This window comes from Pagrus major, chromosome 4 (assembly GCF_040436345.1).
Source record: "Pagrus major chromosome 4, Pma_NU_1.0".
In the NCBI taxonomy this organism is placed as follows: domain Eukaryota; kingdom Metazoa; phylum Chordata; class Actinopteri; order Spariformes; family Sparidae; genus Pagrus; species Pagrus major.
This window is the reverse complement of record NC_133218.1, coordinates 38,348,660-38,371,705: the sequence shown is the minus strand read 5'-3', so window position 1 is coordinate 38,371,705 and position 23,046 is coordinate 38,348,660. Positions and strand designations below refer to the sequence as shown.

At 43.6% G+C, this 23,046-nt stretch overlaps 1 protein-coding gene across 1 annotated transcript in view; it reads right to left on the bottom strand.

Moving 5' to 3' along the window:
* Nucleotides 1–22,724, bottom strand: part of large2 (LARGE xylosyl- and glucuronyltransferase 2) — an 81,754-nt gene extending 59,030 nt beyond the window's left edge. Inside the window, exon 1 of the mRNA XM_073464360.1 lies at nt 22,282–22,724. The gene's annotated coding sequence lies outside the window, so the exon portion shown is untranslated. The remainder of the gene's footprint in view (nt 1–22,281) is intronic.
* Nucleotides 22,725–23,046: the final 322 nt, after the last annotated feature.

Here is a 23,046-nt window from a genome sequence, read left to right as displayed (position 1 = left end):
CAGAACCTTTTCAGACACATCGAAGTGCTTTTAGGCACCAAATCTAAAAAAAAATTAAAATAATAGAAAACTCTGGTCAGTTCTGTTAAGTGGTCAACTTCAACAAGTCTTTCCTCTTCCAACATGTTTTCTTCTGACTGGAGTTTAATCAGATGATTTCTCTGTCAGATTCTCGTCTTCACGTCGTCTCTCGGGTTTTTCTCTGCAGAACAAACAGCTGCCAGCTGAAGTGACCCGTCCTGTGATCACAGACAAACTGTCACAGTGTCGTTACTGTCACACACCAGCGTGGAGGTGAAACCTGACACACACACACACACACACACACACACACACACACACACACACACACACACAAAGAGCACACAGACTGGATGTTTACACACAGATTAACCTCCAATGAGCACTCAGGAAACCTGAAGCTCCTCTGAACAGGAAGTCACACACTAACAACAAGTCATTTTCTTTTAGTTTTGGACAAAGCAAGACGTCTGGAGATGATCTAAATCTGTTATAGATGAAATCTGTTTGTTGGAAAAACTGGTAGAATAATTCTTCATTAAAATAAAAGTGAACACCACAGCAGAGCAGAGCTAACAGTCGCCAGAACAAAACGGCATCATGAACATTTCTGTAAACCACAGACACGTTCAGCATTTCTACAGTGACCACTGCTCAGGACTGGGTTTCAACTTTTCTAAGCCTGAATATTTTAAAAGAGACACCCAGATATTTTTTCCAGCCTCGTCTGTGGCGACAGAACCAGGTACCAAAACAGGATCTTCTTCTAACCCTGACCGGACTTTAAACACAGCAGCGTCACAGCACGAGATATAAAGTCCGTCCACGGTGTACAGAAACGTACAACGCCAACATTTCTACTGACAACGAGGTCGAGTCTGCAGGAGAAGAAAACTATTGACTGCTCACTTCCAACACTGGTGCTTCCACATCTCAGAGGTTACAACACCAACCAAGAACCAGGAGGTCCAGTTCAAATCCATCTGGAGACATTTTTTACATCTCTCCCAGAGAGCAGAAGGAGACGATCCATCATGAAGACGCAGAAACTAATGTTGAATTAATTCTGATCGCAACGGCTGATTTAAGAGTTTTTATGTCAAAGCTGCATCATGTTACGCTCCACTTCCTGTCTGACACTTCAAATCAAAAGTGTAAACATCTCATGAGATACAGGTTCAATGAGTCCGTGTTGTTAACGGCTGCTCCACTTCATCTTTGGTGTTTCTGGAAGATTTGGAGTCTCCTCTAGACTCTTACATGAAGTCATGTGAGGCTGTAGAAGAAACTGCCTAAGAGTACTTACTAAGAGACACTTTTGCCAACTGTACCTACATATTTTTTAATCTAAAGACACAGAGGAGGTTTTGCGGTCCAAATCTTGCCAGTGTTGTTGTTTGTTGACATCTGACACACGTCTGAAGGATGTTACAGACTGTAAATCTCTCAGAGGCGAATGTGTGATTTGAAGCTACGTAAATAAGATTTACTCGACCTGGTTCGACCTTTTTTATTCTTTCTAAAGAAATGACTTTTGTTCCTCGTGGTTTTCTGATCAACTGAAGCTGATCGGCTCTCAAACACGTCCTGCAGAGATGAAGTCAGAGCAGCAGAAAGTTTCCAGCTGAAGTTTGTGGATCACTTCACTCGGGGCGCTGAGTTCAGGAGCGTCGGCTAAATGGACGCTGCATTATTTATGAACAAGATTAACGGCTCATGTTTCCGCATTCACACAAAAGTCTAAAACATTATCTGGCTTTTTATCGCTCCTCCATCCTGCTCTTCTCTCCTCCATCACTTCCTCCCTCTCTTCTCTTACTCATGTTAGCTTCAGCCGCTCGTCCCGGCGCCACGCCTCGTCTCCTCGGGTTCATTAGCTGCAAGTCACTTCCTGATCGAGAGTTTCTTTGATGGCACGACGGAGATAACGAGGAGGAGGAGACAAACAGGCCGAGGTGAGAGAGTCACAAATCATAACCACATCACACACACAACGTCACCGGTTATATACACCTCTCACTGTGACACACACACTCAACACACACACACACACACACACACACAGCATGTGTAGGTAGATGTGTGTTCACACACTGAAGACTCGTCCCACACAGAGAGCTCTATAAATACAAAGAGGAGGACACTTGTAGATCCAGTGTGAGCAGCAGAGAGAGATGGAGGGAGGAAGAGGCTTTTTTAAGAGAGAGGGCACTGCTGGCAGATACGCAGCAGAGTGCATCTTCATGTACATTAATCCAGAGCGCTCAGGTCAATCAATCAGCGAGAGCTATAAATGGACTTATGTAAGAGTCTTTATGGAGTGACATCATCACTTTTCTTCATACCTCTTCATCACTAAGTGGAAAAGTAAAGTTCAAGTTCACTACGCGCAGCAGAGCTTCTGCTTCTGTTTCCAAAGCTCGACAGCGTGCTGCTCACAGGGGATCACAGATCTGCTGTCACACGACCCGTCCACATTAAATACAGCTTCTCAGAAAGAGAGCGCCATTATCAGATCAGATCAGATCGGATCAGATCGGATCGGATCAGATCAGATCAGATCAGATCGGATCGGATCGGATCGGATCAGCAGATATCCTGAATAAAACAGGAAGGTGCATCCTTAACTTTGGTGTGGAGGTGGGTGATATGAAGACAAGTCTCCAGCTGCTTCAGCTGTTCAGCAGAACGCTGCAACTCTGTTTTACTGTGAAGCTCCAGAAATGTTCTGTGGACTACGAGACTTCACCTGACTTTATATCATCAGGAGGAGATGATGGCTGAGCCTGACTTTATATCATCAGGAGGAGATGATGGCTGAGCCTGACTTTATATCATCAGGAGGAGACGATGGCTGAGCCTGACTTTATATCATCAGGAGGAGATGATGGCTGAGCCTGACTTTATATCATCAGGAGGAGATGATGACTGAGCCTGACTTTATATCATCAGGAGGAGATGATGGCTGAGCCTGACTTTATATCATCAGGAGGAGATGATGGCTGAGCCTGACTTTATATCATCAGGAGGAGACGATGGCTGAGCCTGACTTTATATCATCAGGAGGAGATGATGGCTGAGCCTGACTTTATATCATCAGGAGGAGATGATGGCTGAGCCTGACTTTATATCATCAGGAGGAGATGATGGCTGAGCCTGACTTTATATCATCAGGAGGAGATGATGGCTGAGCCTGACTTTATATCATCATGGAGGGAGAGATGATGACTGGATTTACATTTCTGGGTGAACTGGTCCTTTAAGAACATTTTATGGCGCTGATACGGAGCAGTACGCTTTAAATTCTTCAGAATATTCAAACATTGGAAGTGGAATGTGAAAATATATTATGAATTAATAAATAAAACAATAAATAAATCAGCCTATCAGACTCGTTAACAAAGATTGTCTGTAAATACGACGATAATAATAATCCACCTCTGCATCCATCACCTGTGCGGTCACTGACTGATGACTGACTGTGTGTACGTGGATCTACAGCCAACATGAAGCCGTGCTCTCTGACCTCCTGCGTGACTCTTGTTTCTCCAAGTTTCTAAAACTATGTTCAGGTGAAGACGATGTTCTGACCCACAGAGAGCTGCAGCTCCTCGTCCACCTTCCTGAAATATTTAATAGTCTCTCTCCCTCTTCTTCTTCCCCTCTTTCTCTCTCTCTCTCCTCCTCGTCCTCAGTTCCTCCCATCACTCCTTCACCCTGACTCAGCATCCTCTCTCTGCTGCTGCTCGTCCTCGGCGTCACCGCTGATCACAAACACACCGGCAGCTTCTGCAGAAGTGAAGGGTAAATATAATACTGTTTGTCTGGAGGACACCTGGGTTTATTTAACTTACTGCGGCTTTAAGGTACGAAAACATTCTGACAGAAGACTGAGTGAACATCAACGTTCCTTCACGACCTCAGAAACGCTTGTGTTTCTACTGAGGACGACCAGGAGACACACTGAGAGCTCTGGACTGAGCTGCTGAGTGGACCCAAATAAAAATATAAGCCTCCTCTTTTATTTAAAACGAGCACTTATATAAATATGAGTGTGTAATAAACCCACAAACCATGAATAACATGAAGTACATTCTGGGAGTAGCAGCTTCATATCTTACATTTTATTTTATTCTGAATTTTATATGCTGGTAATTTAATCTGTTTTGGCCCTTTGACGACAAAATTAACGAAAAAATAAAATAAGGTAATAAACCTGCTGGCTTCAAGGCAGAAAGTGTTTCAACCTGCAGAGAGACGATCCATCACAGCCAACGTTATGTTGCCTTTAATTTCATTTACCAACGTTACATCATCATAATGTGATGCTGCAGTCGTGAGCAGAGACGATTTTAATTAAAACATTTGTTTTTTCAAAAATCACTGCTCGACGGTGCATTCAAGGACATTCAGACATCTCAGATTTAATGGTCATGTTTCCCGTAAGAGTCTACAACTGACAGTTATTTTCCTTGTTTGGTCTAAAACCTGACCGATATATTGATCGGCTGATATTGTCACAGATATAAAGTATCAGCATATATGTTGTCCGAAATGCGCCGATATATAAAACCTTTTTCTTTTTTCAGAACATAATGCATAAAAAAGTGTCTGGGGTCCTTTATAATTATTACATTTTCAGTGAAGTTTGACTGTTTCGCTGCTCTGATATCACTTATTATTGTAAAATATTCTGCCTCTGTTACATGTTTTTGTCTCCAGTGTCCCTCGAACATACGAGGAACGATTGCAAAATTGTCCGTATATCAACCGAAATACCACCAACTGAATTTCTTTATTATCTGATATCAGCTTTGGCCCCAATGATTGAGTATCAGCTCGTTTCCCAGAGTCCTCAAATGTCTTGTTGTGTCGACAACTCTAAAAACATTTAGTTTACTGTCACAGAAACCAGAACATATCCTGTGCTTATTGTGAGGGAATATAAATCTCAAAATGCTCAAACTTCTTCTGAATTAGTGCTAAAACATGTAAAACCTCACAGAGCTGAACTCTGGCCCGTGAGCCACAGTCACATGTACCGACACACAGATAAAAGTCCTCTGGGACGTCTTGGCAGACGTGTAAAGGATCGAGCTGAGCCGAGCTTTTTGGACAGATCATCAAAGTTTGACTGAGTCTGTGAGGACGAAGCCTTCAGCTGCCTGAGGCCAGCTTCCTGTCCTCAACCAGCGCAGACAACACACCAACCATCACTTCCACCGTCCTCCGTGACGGCGAGCGCACTTCGGTCAGATCGAGTCACATTTCAGTCTGAACTGAACGCTGTCAGATTTAAAGCATCGAGCAGCACAAAGAAAAATCAATGATGAATATCTGAACAAATATTAATGCACATCTTGTTGCCTTGTTAACAGCACAGGATTACAGTCATCACTCACTTGTCACCTCTTATGTTGTTAATGAGATTCCTCTCAGTCTGTGAAAGTGATTTTACCCACTTCACATTAAAAACAGCCTCGTCCAGCCACACTGATATATCAATGTTTCATCTCTCCTCTATATAACAAGTGCACGGATGAATGAATGAATAATTATCCAGCTAAATGTTTTACATTCGGCTCGTGAGCAAAAAGAAAGGATCAAATAATTTATTAAAAAGAGAAACAAGATTCAGAGGGAGGAGGCTTTTTCATATTCATAATATTCATTAATTCAGACTTTAAAGGCAAAGAATGGAAATCATCTCTGCTGCAGCCGAGACGAGAGGAAACACTGGTTCCTGTGAGCTCAGACAGCTGACCTGCCCCGAACCCAAACCTTCACGGGTTTAACTTCATGAACTGGACGAACAAACTTGACTTTCTGTCGTCATCCTAGAAAACAAATGCTGCTGAACTGCCAACTCACTGTTGGTCAACATCCAACCACTGAGTCGAGGTGGCAGCAGGCTGAGTGAGGGACTCCAGACGTCCTTCTCCCCAGCAACGCTTTCCAGCCGCTCCTGGAGGATCCCGAGGCGTTCCCAGGCCAGATCAGATATATAATCCCTTCAGTGAGCTCTGGGTCTGCCCTGGGGTCTCCTCCCAGTTGGTCGAGCCTGGAAAACCTCCAAAAGCAGGTGCCAAGATGCCCCAACCACCTCAGCTGACTCCTGAAGGAGCAGCTCATTTGTGCTGTCTCATTCTTTCAATCACTACCTAAAGCTCGTGGGTACCCATAGATGAGGGCTGGAGCGTAGATCAACTGGTGAGTTGAAAGCGTTGTCTTCTGGTTCAGCTCCCCCTTCACCCTGAGATACTTAAACTCTTCTGCTTGGGGCAGGAGCTCCCTCCACCATGACCTCAGACGGCTTCACACTCTGCTTCAAACGGCCCCAGTGTCTGCTGGAGGAGCGTGGGCCAAAGAAGCCAACAGAACCACCTCATTCGCAAAAAAAGCCAAGACACAACCGGGAGGTTTCCAAACCAGACGCTCTCCTCACCGTGGCTGTACCTTCAGATCTTGTCCATGATTATCACGCACAGGATCAGGGACAAGGGACGACCCTGGTGGAGCACATCGTCCCTGGAAACATCTCTGACTTTGGTTAAATAAAGGAGGACACGGTCGTAAGCCGTCTTAAACAGAACCTGCGTTGTTCCTCCTGAATCTGAGGTTCGGTCTCAGCCTCCTTTTCAGCATCCTGGAGTAAACTTTTCCCAGGAGGCTGACGGAGTGATCCCCCGACAACTGGAGCACACCGACCCACTGGAGGTTGCGGTTGGTCTACATGACTATTATTAATCTTTGTACATTAAAGAATATTAGAAAATACTGCACTCATTGTCTCTGGTGTCATTGAGAATAAGAACACAATACGTTCATGTAAAGAGTAAATTCCTGCATCATGAATCATGAAATAATCCATAAAACAGTGTTTAAAACCATCTTCTGAAACGTTGTCACTCTCTCCTCGTCCGTTATTACAGACAGAACCACGTGATCCACATCAGTCCACGCTCGGGCTGCCGACATGAACAGGCGATCATATCAGCCTCGTATCAAACCCTCGCATGTGAAGAGAGGAAACAGAGCGAACCAGCGCTGTCACAAAAGGTTGAATCACACACAAACACATCGTCTCCAGCTGATCCATCATCAGCTGTCACACTGAATGTCCCGGTCAGGACTGGAGCTGTCAATCAGGGGACAATAATGGCACGCTGGGAGCAAAGTTCAGCTCCAGCAGGACTGACGAGCGGAGACAAGACGGATACGTACAGGAAGGATGACGAGTCCTCTTCTGGGATTCAGACGAGGACTTTAAGCAGCTCTGAAGCACGACTCAGCAGCTTTTTAGACATTTGGACTGAGCGACAGTTCGTCCTCACAGAGCTGCAGCGAGGACGGAGACTCCTCAGCTACAGAAACTGTTCATCCACCAGACCGACTCCATTTTTCTAAAGAGCTGAAGCTCATCTTTCAGTCCCGTCTGCCTGCGGTGTAAACAGGCACAGTGTCGCTCATTAGAGTTACTACCACTGAGTCGCCTCATCACCAAACATCTGCTTGTGCTTTTTCTCACATTTGAACAAAATGCCACATTTTCCATCTGACACTTCTGTTAGAGATCAGCTCCAGCTGACAGGAAGCCGTCATCGAGTCCAAAAATAATAAAAGTCGTCCCAACGGACAGAAAGTGTGATTATCAGTCGGCAGAGTAAATTATAGAGCTGCACGGATCAGTACAGCAGCTGTGAACACGATCACAGAGCTCCACTCGTACCTGAAACCAGGTGTCTCTCCCAGAAATAACAGTCTTCTGAGGTTTGTTGCGGCCGACCTCGTGGATATACATCTCACATGTTCCTGAGGTGGAGCTGGAGTTAAAATTAGCTGGTGACTATTTATAAAGAAGATTCAACTTCCTTCTTAGACGACGGCCACGTGTGATGTCGTTCCACCACATCTCATTTTAGAGTTACAATTCATGCATGAATTATTAAATCACAATCAAAATCACATTTTCAATGTTTTAACTCTTCAACAAGTGAAGAATTATGCCGATAACCTTTCTTTTCCCTATATATGTTATTTTGAAGGAATAAGCATGCACCAATGGTTCAAAGAGTGATTCAGGAATAACTGTTACATGATTTTATTATCAGGTAAAAAACAATATTATTCAACTAAATAAGAGACGTTAAAATACTTTAAAGCAGATTTTATAAATATTGTTCTTATATATTTTGTGTCTGTCTCCTCCAGTGGAGGTTAGTCACCAAAAACAGGAACAATATTCCCTTTTGTGCTTCACGCTCACCAGAAAAACAAGATCAATGTTATTAAAATCTCATTTAACGTATTTCTCACATCTTTTTCCCCCGTCTGGTTTTCTATATTAAAAGAGGATTTAACAACTACTCCAGAGGTGCTTGGTGCTTCTCCTCTCCCCTCTGCCATTTTGAATTTATAATGCGAAATGACAACATACAAAGACAAAAATATGCTTGAATTAAGTCTCGCCACCTGGTGATTGTGAAACATGTTACTCAGACTTAAACGGCCTCCAAATATCCATTCACTGAAGAGAAAAACACGAGAAAACACCACAAACATCCAAAGATCTGACTGAAACCATTAACTTCCTCCTTTGTAGTCATTCAGTTTAAAAATGTTTGCATGGAGTAAAGTTCAAATCGGCGGACACATCTGTTACTGCAGCTCCAACAATTCACTGAAGCTTCTTTAAAACTACAACATGAAACTTGATAGAACACATATGAAGCACCATCAGCTGGGGAAAGCTCAGGGTGTGTTTGTTTAACAGTTAATCAAAACTCGGAGTTCATGCTTGAAGTCATTTTTCATGTAAGACTGAAAAAACGTCTGACAGAACATACATCTGGCGTCACATATATCCCAGCAGCCTCCAGGGCCTCGACCTCAACTGACAAACACAGACGACTTTAAATACATTCTAGCCAATCAGACGCGAGAGCTGACTGAGGTAGTCGTCTTTCTCTCAGGTATAAATGGTTTTAAAGCTCGCCTCGCTGCCTCAGAGGTTCCTTTGTGTTGCTTCTGTTCTATTTTTCCATCCGATTCAGTCGACAACTCTAAAAAGACAACTTCCATCCTTCCCTCAGGAACTATTAGGTCTTGTGTGCAGCTCCTCAAACTGCTCAAAAGATCCAAAACTTAATTCAAAAGTCCTCTCAATCTGTGAAAACATCTAAAGACCAGTCTGAAATATATCAGGCGTTCTCTTCTGTCTGGGTACCTTGGCCTCATGCTTCCCTTTCATATTTTTGCTGCCTGCAGCTGGCACATCACAGATGAACTGAAAAAACTGAGCAAAATCGATTTCTATGACACAAAAAACAAAACAAAGCAGGTCTGATTCCAGGGTTCAAGCCTTACCTCAAGGAGCCTCAGCAGAGACGATCTTCCTGCCTGAGCTAGAAACAGTTGAGCAGCCAGAGGAGCACAGATCCATCTGAGGGGGCAGAGTTAATGTTCCTGACACCCACTAACAGATGATCTGAATACCAAGAGGCCGACGGCGGGGACAAAAGAGCCGGCATGAAGAGAGCCGACACCTCCTGAGGCTAAAACACCTTACCCCCGCCCCAACGCCTCCTCTCCCTGATCCTCCATTCACACTGCCCTGCAGGAGTCCCCCCTCGCCCCCGACAGCCCCCCACTCAGGCCGTGTTAATGTGAGGGGCATGTTGAGAAGCCACATGTTGGACACAGGCCATCAGGACCAAAACACCCCCAACAACTCCAACAGCAACGTGGTGGGAAACACAAAGGTGGTGAACTGGACGTCACTGCGAGGCACAAAATACAGAAGATAGAAGATAAAAGTGTTTCTGTACAAGATCTGCAAAATAACATCCAGAACATCAAACCCACAGGATAATAAATGGTATATGAGAACCACACAGTCGTCTTCTTCAGGGTCCAGCAGTTAAACTGAAAGATTAACTTTTCCTTTATGAATGAAAAAATCTTTCCCCTCTAAAGAAAAATGAGCCCTTGACAAACCCGCTGTGCTCATAAGAGCCTGAAGACAGCACTGATTGTGTCAGATCCACGAGGCTCTTCCTCTGCTAGTTTTCATTTTATCAAAACAGATTATTCCTCTATTTTAGTAGCACAGTTGACTCGTACCTGATGTTTCAACATCAACAGTGGATGGAGTATTAGGACTTGTTTGGGACTCGATACACAAAGTTTTAGGACTTTGTCTCTGGACTTCTCGCTCAACACAAACCCTCACATATTTCTTTTTTTAATTCAGTCTTACACTGAGTCAATTGTAACTCCATTTGCAGTTTCATTCTTGAAAGAACAAAAAAAAAATAAAGCAGCAGCTCTCTCAGTCTTTGACGTATAACTTGGAGACGCAGTCAGAAAGGTTCTCTCACCAATAAAAAAGTCATTTATCTGCCTGGTCAACTCTGAACTTTTCTCACAGCTCACAGCTCAAAAAGTTCAAATATAGAACTGAAATCATGTTCGGACACGATCACGGGTCAGACGAGGTCAAAGCGTTCCTAAATCTGCTTTTCATTTCATTCATTACTGACTGTTAGCATGCTGCGCTAATGCAACACACAGATCTGTGTCTTTGAAACAAAACTGACATCTCAGTCAACCAGGAGGTTTATTTCTCCTTCATAAGACCACTGAAATAGGTGAGATGGAGGATCACTCACACACACACACACGCCTTTCATAGTCCACAGAAATAGGAGTGCAGAGAGAAAAGCAGCGGGGTCTGCTATAAAAGGCATCAAATCAGAGCTGGACTCCCACGTGCAGCTCGGCGCTGAAGGCGATGAGCGCCGCAGCAGCTCGGCTTCGTATCACACAGCACACTGAAGAGAAGCAGGACACGGGTCAGGTTTTATCCTCCTGCTGCTGCCGGAGCGACGGACACGTGAGAGAAGACCTCGACACCTTTCACACAAAGACTGAGTGATGAGATGAGATGTGGAGCGCAGCTTCAGTTCATGTCTGACCAATAATATCAGCTCTGTGGTTCTCAGGGAGATGATTGAATTAATTAAACGTACTACAAATTACTTTTAACTGGTTGATTCTATTTAATATTGATGCCTCTATTTGACCTACATAAGCAAACAAGACCATCAGAGAGAAGATCGGCTATTTCTGTCAAATATAGTATTAAAATAAGTTGCATATTTCTTTTAATTGCTCCCAAAACAAATGAATGAAGGCCAGATCTTTACCACAGGAGGCGCTGGTGCTCATACCGCTTCTGTCCACAGGGGGCGCCAGAGTCAACAGGAAATCAGAGCTCCTCGAAGCAGCTTTACGATTCAATGCAGCAGATTTATAAATGTTTTTTATTAACCATTATTTTCTACATCGCTAGCAGCAGAACCTGAATATGTTCCTGTGTTTCTGTCCCTCCAAAGTCACGTTTCAAGGTTCATTCACGGTCCCCACAGGAGCGACCCAAATGCAACCACAAAGACACAAAATGGAAACAAATGACGAGTCAGTTTTGCATCTCAGAGTTATGATTCAATTGCAGAATGAATCTCCTCTTCAAGGTCACCTCCAGCACAGACAGGAGCTCAGTCTGCCCACTCAGGCACCATCGCTGTATTGAATCAGTTTCAACAATCAGAATCAGAACCGCTCTTCTGTACTTTAATAATCTATATAGCAGGAAATGAACCAACTTCCTCATTCAGCCCAGTCTGCAGGATATAATGTCAGCAGGTCACAGTAATGTTTGTACCAAATGTGGCATCACATTTACATTATAGGATTTCTCAGCAGGAGGTGGAGGAGAAGGTGGTGGTGTTAACACCACTGGATATTTTTAAGGACACCTGGAGACATTTCCAGGTGTGTTTGTGTCGACCTAAACAGGTTTTTTAATCCAAACCAGTGGTTTTTGTGCCTCAACCTAACCAGAGCGTAAGCACAGCGCTGTGACAAGAGAGAAGATTCGATCTAAACAAACGTAAAGATGCAACATAAAGAAACAAACATTCATTCTGGAGATGGGTTGCCTCACTTGTAGCACTGCGGCTACGTCAGCTGAAGCAGAGTAGCTAAATGACATGTGCTCACAAAAAAGTCAGTGGATCCTACATTTCCCATAATGCATTTCATCTTTACATTGTTTTCACCAGCTGAGAAAAACTAAACATGACAAATAAACTGATGTTAATGTGTAACACTTTTGTAGTGACTCCTTAAAACAGCCAGCTCACTTCATAACTCGGTGTCTGTATCACCAGGCACATCTGGCAAACCCAATATTTGCTTTATAACACTCTGAAATCTGAGTGAAGCCGAAATAAAATCAAAACTGCAGCATCAAACCACTGAGACGAACAAAGGAGGAGTTTCATGTTATATTTTATCCTCCTGAGCTCCCATCTCTCTCTATAATGTCAGCTGGTCTTAAAATCACAAAAACACTCTTAACGCGAGCTCATGATTGAATAAATGACAATAAAACTGCAGTCAGGAGACGTTTTAATGACGCAGAGTAAATCAAAATGGACCAGGTATAAATGAGCTGTAGCAGCGGTGATAAACAGACGTCTTAACAGCTGAATTTGACCGCACTTGTTAACGTTTTATCCTCAGTATTGGACGGCATAAATCTGACAAGCAGCCCTCTCAGCTGTACGAGAGCTAAAACACAAACACAGCAAACAGATAATGACCTGAAATCAATCAGAGCTTCAGAGGGATTATTAGCATGCAGCCCAGCAGGCCGCGCAAGTCTGCAGTCGTCTGTGCGGTCTGGATCTGGTTCAGGAAATGTTGAGAAAGGAGGTCGATGCTCAGAAAAGACGAGCGGGACACACAAACACACAAATCTGTTTCCTCACACGAAGAGGACGAGACGAAGGAGACAAGTGTAGAAACTTAATGAATGTGGTACAAAGAACCTTTTGTATCGACGTGAGAGTAATGTCTGATTGTGAATAAACACACATTAAATAAAATGAACAGACCAGAGAAGCAGGTGAATAAGTTCCTGGTTCTGGAGGCATCTGATTGTGTTCTACATTTTTTTTAAAGGAGTTGGGTAAAAAGTTGAAACATAAAAAAAGAGACCAGCATCAACACTTTATGAACACACACACATAATATTTCAACCTGACATAAATCATAATAATCACATATATCTGTCAGTCTTTCGGCCTGAGAACCCAAAAATGAAAATTCAATCATTATGAAGTCCTTACACCAACGGAAAGTCAGCTGAAGTCTCGAGTCCACAGAACATTTCTGGAGCTTCACAGTAAAACAGAGTTGCAGCGTTCTGCTGAACAACTGAAGCAGCTGGAGACGATTTAAACATCAGATGTCTCCGTACAGCTCGTCTGCCGGAGCCAAACTCTTGTAGCTGCTAAGCTAAGCATGGCTACACATCAGGGGCGTAAATCTTTACATTTTGGAAGAAAAACTCTGAAACCCAGAAATTAAGAGTTCATTACAAAACTGAATGATTCATTATATACACAAGTATAGTCATAATTATGAATGCATTAAAAATGGTCTGTGCACAGGCTAATTATCTGATTTAAATCAACCACAGCTCAACATTTAACTGGACCGATTACCGTCGGCGATCAGCATGATACAGCAGTGTTAGCTCCGTCCGTCACAGCAGCACACAGCCACACTAACACCTCTTTCTGTTGGGCCACACTGAAATATCTCAACAGCTACCTGATGGTTTCCCATGCAGACTTCTTTTTCAGCTTTTTCTGTTCTCAGAGATAAAAGCTATAAAAAGCAACTGTACACGTCCTGCCAATCAGCAAACAGCAGACACAGTTAAAGAGTAGCTGGTGAGCTCAGTGGAGCATTTAGCAGCTAAAGAGACCTCCCTCAGGCGGTGGTGGAGACCAAAAACAGAGCTAAAAGGGAGCAAATACTGGACTGAGACTCATCAGGTGACACAAACACGACACTTTGCTCTGTAGCGATAAAAACGACTTGATAACCTAAAAGATGATTTTGTTTTCTGAGCTTGTTTCTTCTGCAAAACACAAGGCCAGAAGAAGCAGCTCAGATCAGAGCGAGGTGATGGTGTGAAACACAGTCTGCTCCACCTGCATCAGAGTCCATAAAGATTTCATTTTAAATCATTCAGCTGCTCATCAAACAGCAGAGGGAGAGAAAAACTCACCGGGCTCCAGTTTAAACTGACGATACAGCAGCTGCAAGGACGTCCAGAGACAATACTGTGCAGACCTTGTGGCAACAGTTTCCATTAAAGAGAAAAGGTAGTGTGTGTGTGTGTGTGTGTGTGTGTGTGTGTGTGTGTGTGTGTGTGTGTGTGTGTGTGTATGAAGGCTTAAATGTGTGGTCAAATCTGTGAAATGCACGGCTGGATAATGTCTCTTTCCGCTTGGTCAAACACGTTATTTATTTGTCATTGTGTGTGGCCACGGGCCGTAAATAAATCTGTAATTACCCACACAGCCGTCAGGTGGGGTTAATGGAGGAACCATTAGCAGCAGAGAGGGGACGGGTGGAGGAATGGAGGCACAAAATGGAGCAGAGACAGAGGAAGGAGAGGTGGAGGAGGAGGTGGAGGAGGAGGAGGAGGAGGAGGAGGAGGAAGAGGACGAGGTGGAGGAGGAGGAGGAGGAGGAGGAGGACGAGGAGGAGGAGGAGGAGAACAAAGCTACGGGCAGAAGCAGCAGATAGTCGTCGTTAATTCTGCCTATTACGAATCCGTCTGCCGCCCTGCTGCTTACTGCAGGAGACAGGTCAGCAATTAAAAGAGGATCATAAGAAATAAAGGAGGATCTGATTTCATTTAATTGTAAAGAGGCTGGTGCTCCGACTGTCAACAACTAACACAGCAGCTCACCGTAGTTTTTATCAAACACACAGGAGGAGATGGAGTGTTTATCAGGGACTGTTTTCAGCTGCAGATTCATCCACACTGCCACACGTGTTTGTGGCAGCAGGACGGTGTGTGTGTTCACGGTTGGTCTGTACTTTTAAGTGTACTGACCAAATGACATCGAGTACTACCGAGTACTGATTCATGTTAAATCAATCTGTGCCAAATTATTAAAATCAATATGTGACTCCAGTGTATCGATTATTGTATCTCAAGAGGAAGTATCACGAAAAATTGCCGTATTGATATTTTGTCCCACCCCATTACTATAACACATCTCACCTGAGGAAACACCAACACAGTTGAACCTTCTGACATGAACGACGAGGCCTCAACATCTTCATCAACATTCATTATTTTTATTTGCACACATTTGAGGTTTGATAAAATCAGATGATTTTTAAAAAAAAACAATAACAGAAGATGTCAGCCGGTGCAGCAGCGTGACTCACTGATGGGTCGAGTAGTTTCGACTAAGTTATATCTGCACACTTGATATATGTTTTGTGTTTCACCAGACTTTAAAGGAAGTGAAGTGGAAACATAAAAACTTGATGGATTATTAGACGAGGAAGAAGAATTCTTGAAGGTAAAAAAAAAAAAGTGCTGTAAATTAGAGAAGTGGTTGAGAGGTCGAATAAAACTATTATTACACTATCAGCTCTACGAGCAGCAGAGTACATTAGGGCTCACTCAGCAGGGCTTGTAACATTAATATTATACAGCGTATACCTTTGAAATATTGATCAGCCATATTTTAATGGTTAGATTTCTGTTCTGCAGACAACAGAGCAGGACGAGCTCATTACAGAGCACTGCTGAGGGTTACAGTGAATGAATTCAATAAAAACGGGTCGTTACTCTTTTAATCATCCAAGAATCTGTTGGGGACTTCGCTGTCGGCGCTGCCATCGCCGTCTGTAACGTACATATGAAGCTACAGGAGGGGACAGTTAGCTTAGCTTAGCATAAAGACTGGAAACAGGGGGAAACAGCTAGCCTGGCTCTGTTCGTAAGATACTAGAATCATGAAATAATGTTAGAGAGACAGAATATTAAGTTCATATTTGCTTACAGACGACTTTCACAAATATAACTCTGTGACCTGATCTCCGTCTCCCACACATCAGAGTCGCCTTCACATCCCAGACTCACACTTCAGCTCTTAATGAGAAGATCTTATGATTTATTATAATCATCTGATTCTGATTAAATTCACGGTTATGAATGTTTTTATTCATCACAAATGAAACTATGATTAAAAATTAAACCCCGTCATGCACACACATGAAGCTCCCCAGGTATGTTTGCAGAATAATTGTGGAACATCTGCTGTTTTTCTCTTTGTCTCATTCTCCATTTTTAATTTTAATTTTTTGAACCTTCTCCTCCGCCTCCTCCTCTCCATCGCTTCGTCTCTTTCTCTGAGATCAGTTACCATCTCAGCCATCTGTCACAAACGGTACCAGGTTAGACTTGATCACAATAACCATCGATTGTTGAGTGTCATCGCGTGGACGCTAACGACTCTGTAATTATTCGCTCGGTTACTCTGCAGCGACTCGCCACATGTTCGAGATGTGGCTGTGTTATTACAGATATTATCAGAATTACTACTGTATAATCACAAGATGAAACCAGCAGTGAGTGGACACCTGCTCAGTCATATGTAACATGTGACACCACGTTCATTACGCTGCTGCAGCTGGTTTGATCTCAGTCAGACTCCAGAGCATCAGCCAGGTCCGACACTGGTGCTGCTGACCAGGTCTGACTCAGTCGCATTCAAACCAGGGCTGCTAATTTCTGTTTAATCGAAACCAAAGGTCCAAAACCAAAAGAAATTCAGTTTACTTTCATTTTTTAACAATGAAAAGCATCAAATCCCCACGACTGAGGCGCTGGAACTGTGAAATGTTGGTATTTTGCTTGAAATATACATAAATGCTAAGTTGATTATCAGCATAGTTGTAAATAAATGTTCTGTTCCAATTATTAAATTGATTAATCAGCTGTTTCAGATAGTTCCTGTTCATCCCACAGGTGTTGGATGACGCTGAAGTCATGTTTTGTGCACGCTGTCAGGCTGAAACAGGAAACTGAACAAGACTTTGTTATTTTATGATATTTATACTATTTTTTTTCCATATTTATTGTTTACAACATCTGTGTGATGTCATTTTTCTATCTGCTTTTTATGTTTTTGACTCTAGAGCTGCAGCAATAGTCGATTAATCGATGGACAGAAAACTATTTTGATAATTCATCATTTCAGTCATTTATTAAACAAATACTTTCTAGTTCCAACTTCCAGATGTGAGCTTTTCTTTGTTAAACACTGTAAATACAGAGCGGCCAAAGATTCCAGTTAATATAATCAATGACACCGACGATCGGTATTTGAAAACGACATACATTGTAAGTAAAAATGAAAATCTTGAGTACAATTTTGAGGAACTTTACTTGAGTATTTCCATTTCCTGCTACTTCATACTTCCACCCCACTACAAGTGTTTGTTAACTTTAGTTACTTTTCGGATCTTCATGATGTTTAACCAATCAGATAGAGTTGTAGGCGGGACACTGTGAGAAGATGCTGCATCAGAGCTGAAGTCAGGTATTTTAAAATTTTATCTGAAATCGGACACAAAAATCACAGATACCTGTACTCAGAAAAATGCTGAACATCGGCTCCGATAATCAGTCAGACCAATAATCAAGCCTGTGTCGCATAAACCTGTGTCTCGGCCAATCAGCACACAGCAGAGACTTCAGCCTACGGCCATCAAGCTCGTACCTTCTGCTCTTGCGTGAGAGGAAAAAACTCTCCACACCACCAGGTGGCGATAGTCATTCAAAAAGGTAAAAAAATATATCCTGATATATCTATGAATCAAGCTCCAAAAACATCCTACATTTCCCATAATGCAGCTTGATAGTGTCCTGTGAGTAGACCCTTCCTGCCTGGAGAAGATCCACACCTCCAGGTAGTAGAAGAAGAGTAGTCCTCCACATGACATGTAAACTGATCTCATGTGTAAAACAGTCAGCCTCAGTATCCAGAACCGGTCTGAGTCCGACCCCTTCAGGCTCTGATCCGGCTCTGCCGTGCGTCACCGGTTCCCTCCACTAAACAGCAGCATTAACATAAAGTGCTCGAGGTGAAGTGTGACACGCGTCATCAGGAAATCCAATCGCACACTCGAGGGATTTCCGAGCAGATGCAAATGGCGTCTCTCATTTCCTAAACCTGATTTCACACTTCCTGGACGGGTTAAGTGTGGAGTCAGTGGGAGCCGAGCGCTACGACTACTGTTCCCTCTCAGAGCGCCACTCTGGCACACCTTCATTCAAGTGATGAATATTTAAATATTACATGCCGGGGAAGTGTTCGCCGCCGTTAATACAAAGAGGGACATGAGAGGGAGGGGGGAGGGGGGGGACACGGAGGACAGAGCGAGACGTCAGAAACCAGAACGTCTCATTTCAACATTTCCACAGTTTCTTTAGAAAACATACAACAACACAGAGTACACTGCAGAGGCAAATACACCCATGATGCATTTCATCTGACAAATGGTGACTCTGCAGTTCCCCTCAGCTTTACAGAGCCGTTTAGCCTCTTTTAGCTCTTAGTTTTGGTCATCAAACAAGCTCTGAAAAACCCGACGCTCACCACAGCAGACAGTCACAGTCAGAGATCAGCTGGTGAAGACAGACGCCAAACCAGAAGGCAAACGTGTCACAATACTGGACTTAAATTCATCAGGTGACACAAACACTTCTTCATTCGAACGCTAATGTGGCTCCGTGTGTCTGCTGGATGTGCAAACAGGCAACTGTTAAAGTCCAAATCCTGAAATGTTGTATCACTACAAAGCAGCAGTACCCTGTTAAATACTGGTGGGCTGTGAAGGTACTGCAGGTGGGCAGCGAGAGGTCATTTCCAAAAGCATAAATAAAGTTTTAAATTTTGTAATGAAGTTTGAAATGACCCTTAAATATTTTTCATTATCTTATAATCGCTTCAAACATGTGAAGAGTTGTGATCAAAAGTCCTGGTGAGCAGATTTTCAGACTGGGCTGCTCCATTATCAATATTGGGAACATTTGAAGTAAAGAACGCTAAGAATCTTTTTGACACGTCGGTCCAAATTTAAAACAGTTTTCGGGTTGGTTTCCGGCCCAATACAGTGTACAGAGCACTGGTGGAGAGCTGCAGGGATGTCGTCATTTCGTAGCTAACTGAAGTTAGCATCACTCTGGTTCCTGCTGTGATTCTGGATTAATACAGAAAATAATCTCTGTGACAAACACAACTTTATGATTCTCAGTAAAAAGCTAATGTTAGCCTACAAACAGACGACATCACGGTCACATGACTTAAACGTCTCCACCACTGAGCGTCTTACTGCACAATTACTATCCAGGTTTTCTATAAACTGATCGATGTACGAGTTGTAAAGTCAGAGTCAGAACAGTGTGTAACTAAAGTGGCCTGTAAAGACGGACTAGTGAGCAGATGAGTCTCCGTGTTCGCTGTGAGGACGTTTAATGTCCCCGACAACTAGGGCTGCTCGATTATGGCAAAAATCATAATCACGATTATTTTGATTGATATTGTAATCACGATTATTAAAGACGATTATTCATTGATTTGAGAACAAGCATTTATTGAACTTTTAACTCTGGTATTTCTTTGAACACGATAAGTTTGAACTGAAAAACAAGAAAAATGCAAATAAATAAGAGAAAAATATATTAATAAAATAAATTAAATAATATGTAAAAATAAAAAACCATAGGTCCGTTGTGGTGGTAAAATATAATGCTGTTGACACTTATCTTGCAACTTTTCCGCGACATTCGTCATAAAGAGCAGGCAGCGCAATTCTGCTGAAATGGTGACGTGATGGTAACACTTACTACCGCTTGTCCAATGTGTTAATCAGTTTATTGAACCCCGGCTCGCTAACGGTGTTGATCGGGCACATGTCTTTGGCATCATGTATGTGACGGCATCCGTTATTTCTTCATGCCTGCGGGAGCTGGGTGGATGTGCGGTGGCAGTGTAAAGTGTGTCCTTAATTGAGAACAGTGTGGCGGTGGCAGGAGTCGAGGAGCTTTTCATTTGTTTTGTTCCTTCACTGCCTGGTCATGTATTACTCTGTGTGTGGACTTTAAATGGTTAAATAAATTGGTCGTGTTCCCTTGAGGTGCAGACACGGTCGCGTGACATATCTTGCACAATATCTTCGTTTGTTCCGAGTCAGACTCCTCGAAACCGAAGTGTTTCCACACCACAGAATTCGCTTTATCTTTCTTCCCGACCAAAGGCTCCTTTCTGCCATCTTCTACCGTCTTCTTCTACACATTTTTTCCAAACACCCACTGGCAACACGCACCGGTGAGGCTGAAAGTGAAACTGTTCAGGCGGTGGCGGGGCGGAGCGGAGTGCACAGGTGGAGATGGAAGGGTTCGCTGCATTTACCACACAAGACACGGCGTGCGGCAGAATTATCGTTTTATTACGATTATCTTGTTTTCATGATCGAGGGAAGCCAAAATCGAAATCGAAATCAAAATTCAATTAATCGCCCAGCCCTACCGACAACCTCTGTAGTCTCATTCAGACACTTGTTGTCGTGGTTTATTAACAACCATATCTGTGTCGCAGAAAATCTCTCTCTCTCTTGAAAATCTTAAATGCTAACTCATTTCCAGGTTTAAGGAATCGTTCCTGCAGCACTCGGGTTGTAGTTGGTCATATTTCACTGGTTAACTACTGATTAGTTGACCCCTGCTCAGCTACACAGAAGGTGTTAAATGTAATAGTTGATTAATATGCACAATAAACGATGTTATGATTCTGTTTGGTGCCACCTGTGGTTACTGGAGGTAACTGCAGCTGTTTCCTTTCAGCTCTCATGTGCATCTATTTAACCTGTTAAAAGCAGCGGCGGTCGCCATTATTCCAACTTGTTGGACGTACAGACGTGGAACAAGGCGTTGTTGCTCCACAAGCTGTTAGTGGACGGAGTAACAGCACTGAATCACTGTCTGTGTAAAAAAAAAGGGTGAGTCAGCAGGACGAGATGCTCCGTTACACACACACACACACACACACACACACACACACACACACTGTTGTGTTACATGTCGAGCCCCACGACATTGGCATGTAATCTAAAAATCACACACTGGGGGCGCCTTTACGCCAGCGTTGTTCAGTTCAGTGTAAAAAAAGCAAAGCTGGCGTCGTGTTTTTGCAGAATCTGTGTTGAAAGCGCTGATCACTGAGGACGTGTTCACACTGCAGCTGACCGACGGGAACTGGGTCTGAAATAATGGAAATCCTACTGACTGAAACTTTAATGACACTCATATGCTCCTTTATTTAAATCAAATCCATTCCCTCTCCGTGGAGGAGGATGGATCCTGAGGCAAAATGAGCCGGAAAACCTTCATCTTTAGAATACAAAGTACAATCAGCGCTTCAGTGGGAGCTTCGCTGTATGAAAGCACGACAGTTTGAATGAACCGGACTGAATAAATCAGCAGGTGAGAAGAGAATTCATGTTAAAAAGCAGCAGAGCAGGTGAGTGGGACACGACTGTGTGGACGTACAGCAGGACTCATCACCAGGTGATTCTCCTCTCTCCTGTCATGTTTCTGTTCATGAAACAATCACTAACTCAGATTCTGCTCCTGTTTGTTTTCTACTGGACGCTGCGTTAATGTTCCCACTAGTGAGAGTTTCAGGATCTACAGCAGCTGATCGTTTTGTTTCTGGGATTTAAATATATAACCCAGAAGGAATTAGGTCATCGGTCGTAACCTTAAAAAATCATGACCTAAAAAAAATCTTCTATTCACAGAAATATTAACATTTCAATTTATTTTGTTATGTGTGAGAAACCAGCGTGTGTGTGTGTGTGTGTGTGTGTGTGTGCGCGCGCACGGTGAGGGGGCTTCTGAACATGGCTCAGTGGATAAGAATGTAGCTCAGTTAGACCTTATCCAACACACAGGTCACATGGACCTGACACACACACACACACACACACACACACTCACACACACACACACACACACTCACACTCACACGCTCTCTCTCTCACACACACACACACACACACACACACACACACACACACACACACACGCTCTCTCTCTCTCTCACACACACACACACACGCATATAATCCATCAAAAGCAGAATTACATTCTGCAGAGAGATTTCTGTTGCTTTCTCTTCCCTCTGATCCTCTCTGGGTCAAATCTGAGTATCAAACTCAAACTGGCTTCTTCTTCATCATCATCATCACCATCATCATCATCATCATCATCATCTCCTCTCAGAGGCAGAGAGTGAACATGTTCCTCACCTGTGTCTGTAGGTCCTGGAGGCTGTTACTTCCACAGTTGTTTGGTCCCGAGCTCGTGAATCACTCCATATCTTAATCCAGGAGATTTGTAAACCAATCAAACATCCATCCAGAAACAGGGACAAAGCTCTGCAGGAGGTGGAGGCATCGTCCAATCCAAAAAGGTGTGTATCCGCGTGCGTGTGCGTGCGTGTGCGTGTCACTTTAACAGCTCTGCAAAAACTGTCCTCAAACGCTCGTGCACACACAGACACACATGTAGAGCAGAGAGGACAGCAGAGCTCCGGAGGAAAGAGGCTCGGTCCGCGCTGGATTCACCCGCAGCACGGTGCACCCTGCCCGGGTTGGAGGAGTGAGGACGGTGCCGCTGTCAGAACCAGTCCGCCGGTTCTCTACAGTCCGCCTGCGTGTCGCTGTGCAGCCGGTCGGAGGTTCGGTCCGGGAACAACACACAGTCCGCTGTCTGCTCAGCTGCTCCTGAACACTGAGGCGGACTGCAGCAGCACCACCCCCACCGGGACAGGCCCCGCCCACACACACCGGCTCAGCCAATAGCAGAGGCTGCCTGCTCTTACTTCCTGCCCTCTCTCTCTCTCTCTCTCTCTCTCTCTCTCTCTCTCTCTCTCTCTCTCTCTCTCTCACTCACACACACACACACACACACACACACACACACACACACACACACACTCAGCCTCAGCTTCACACCAGGAGCCAATCACAGATCTTCAGCCTGTCCCAGCAGCAGACAGTCAGACTGAGCTG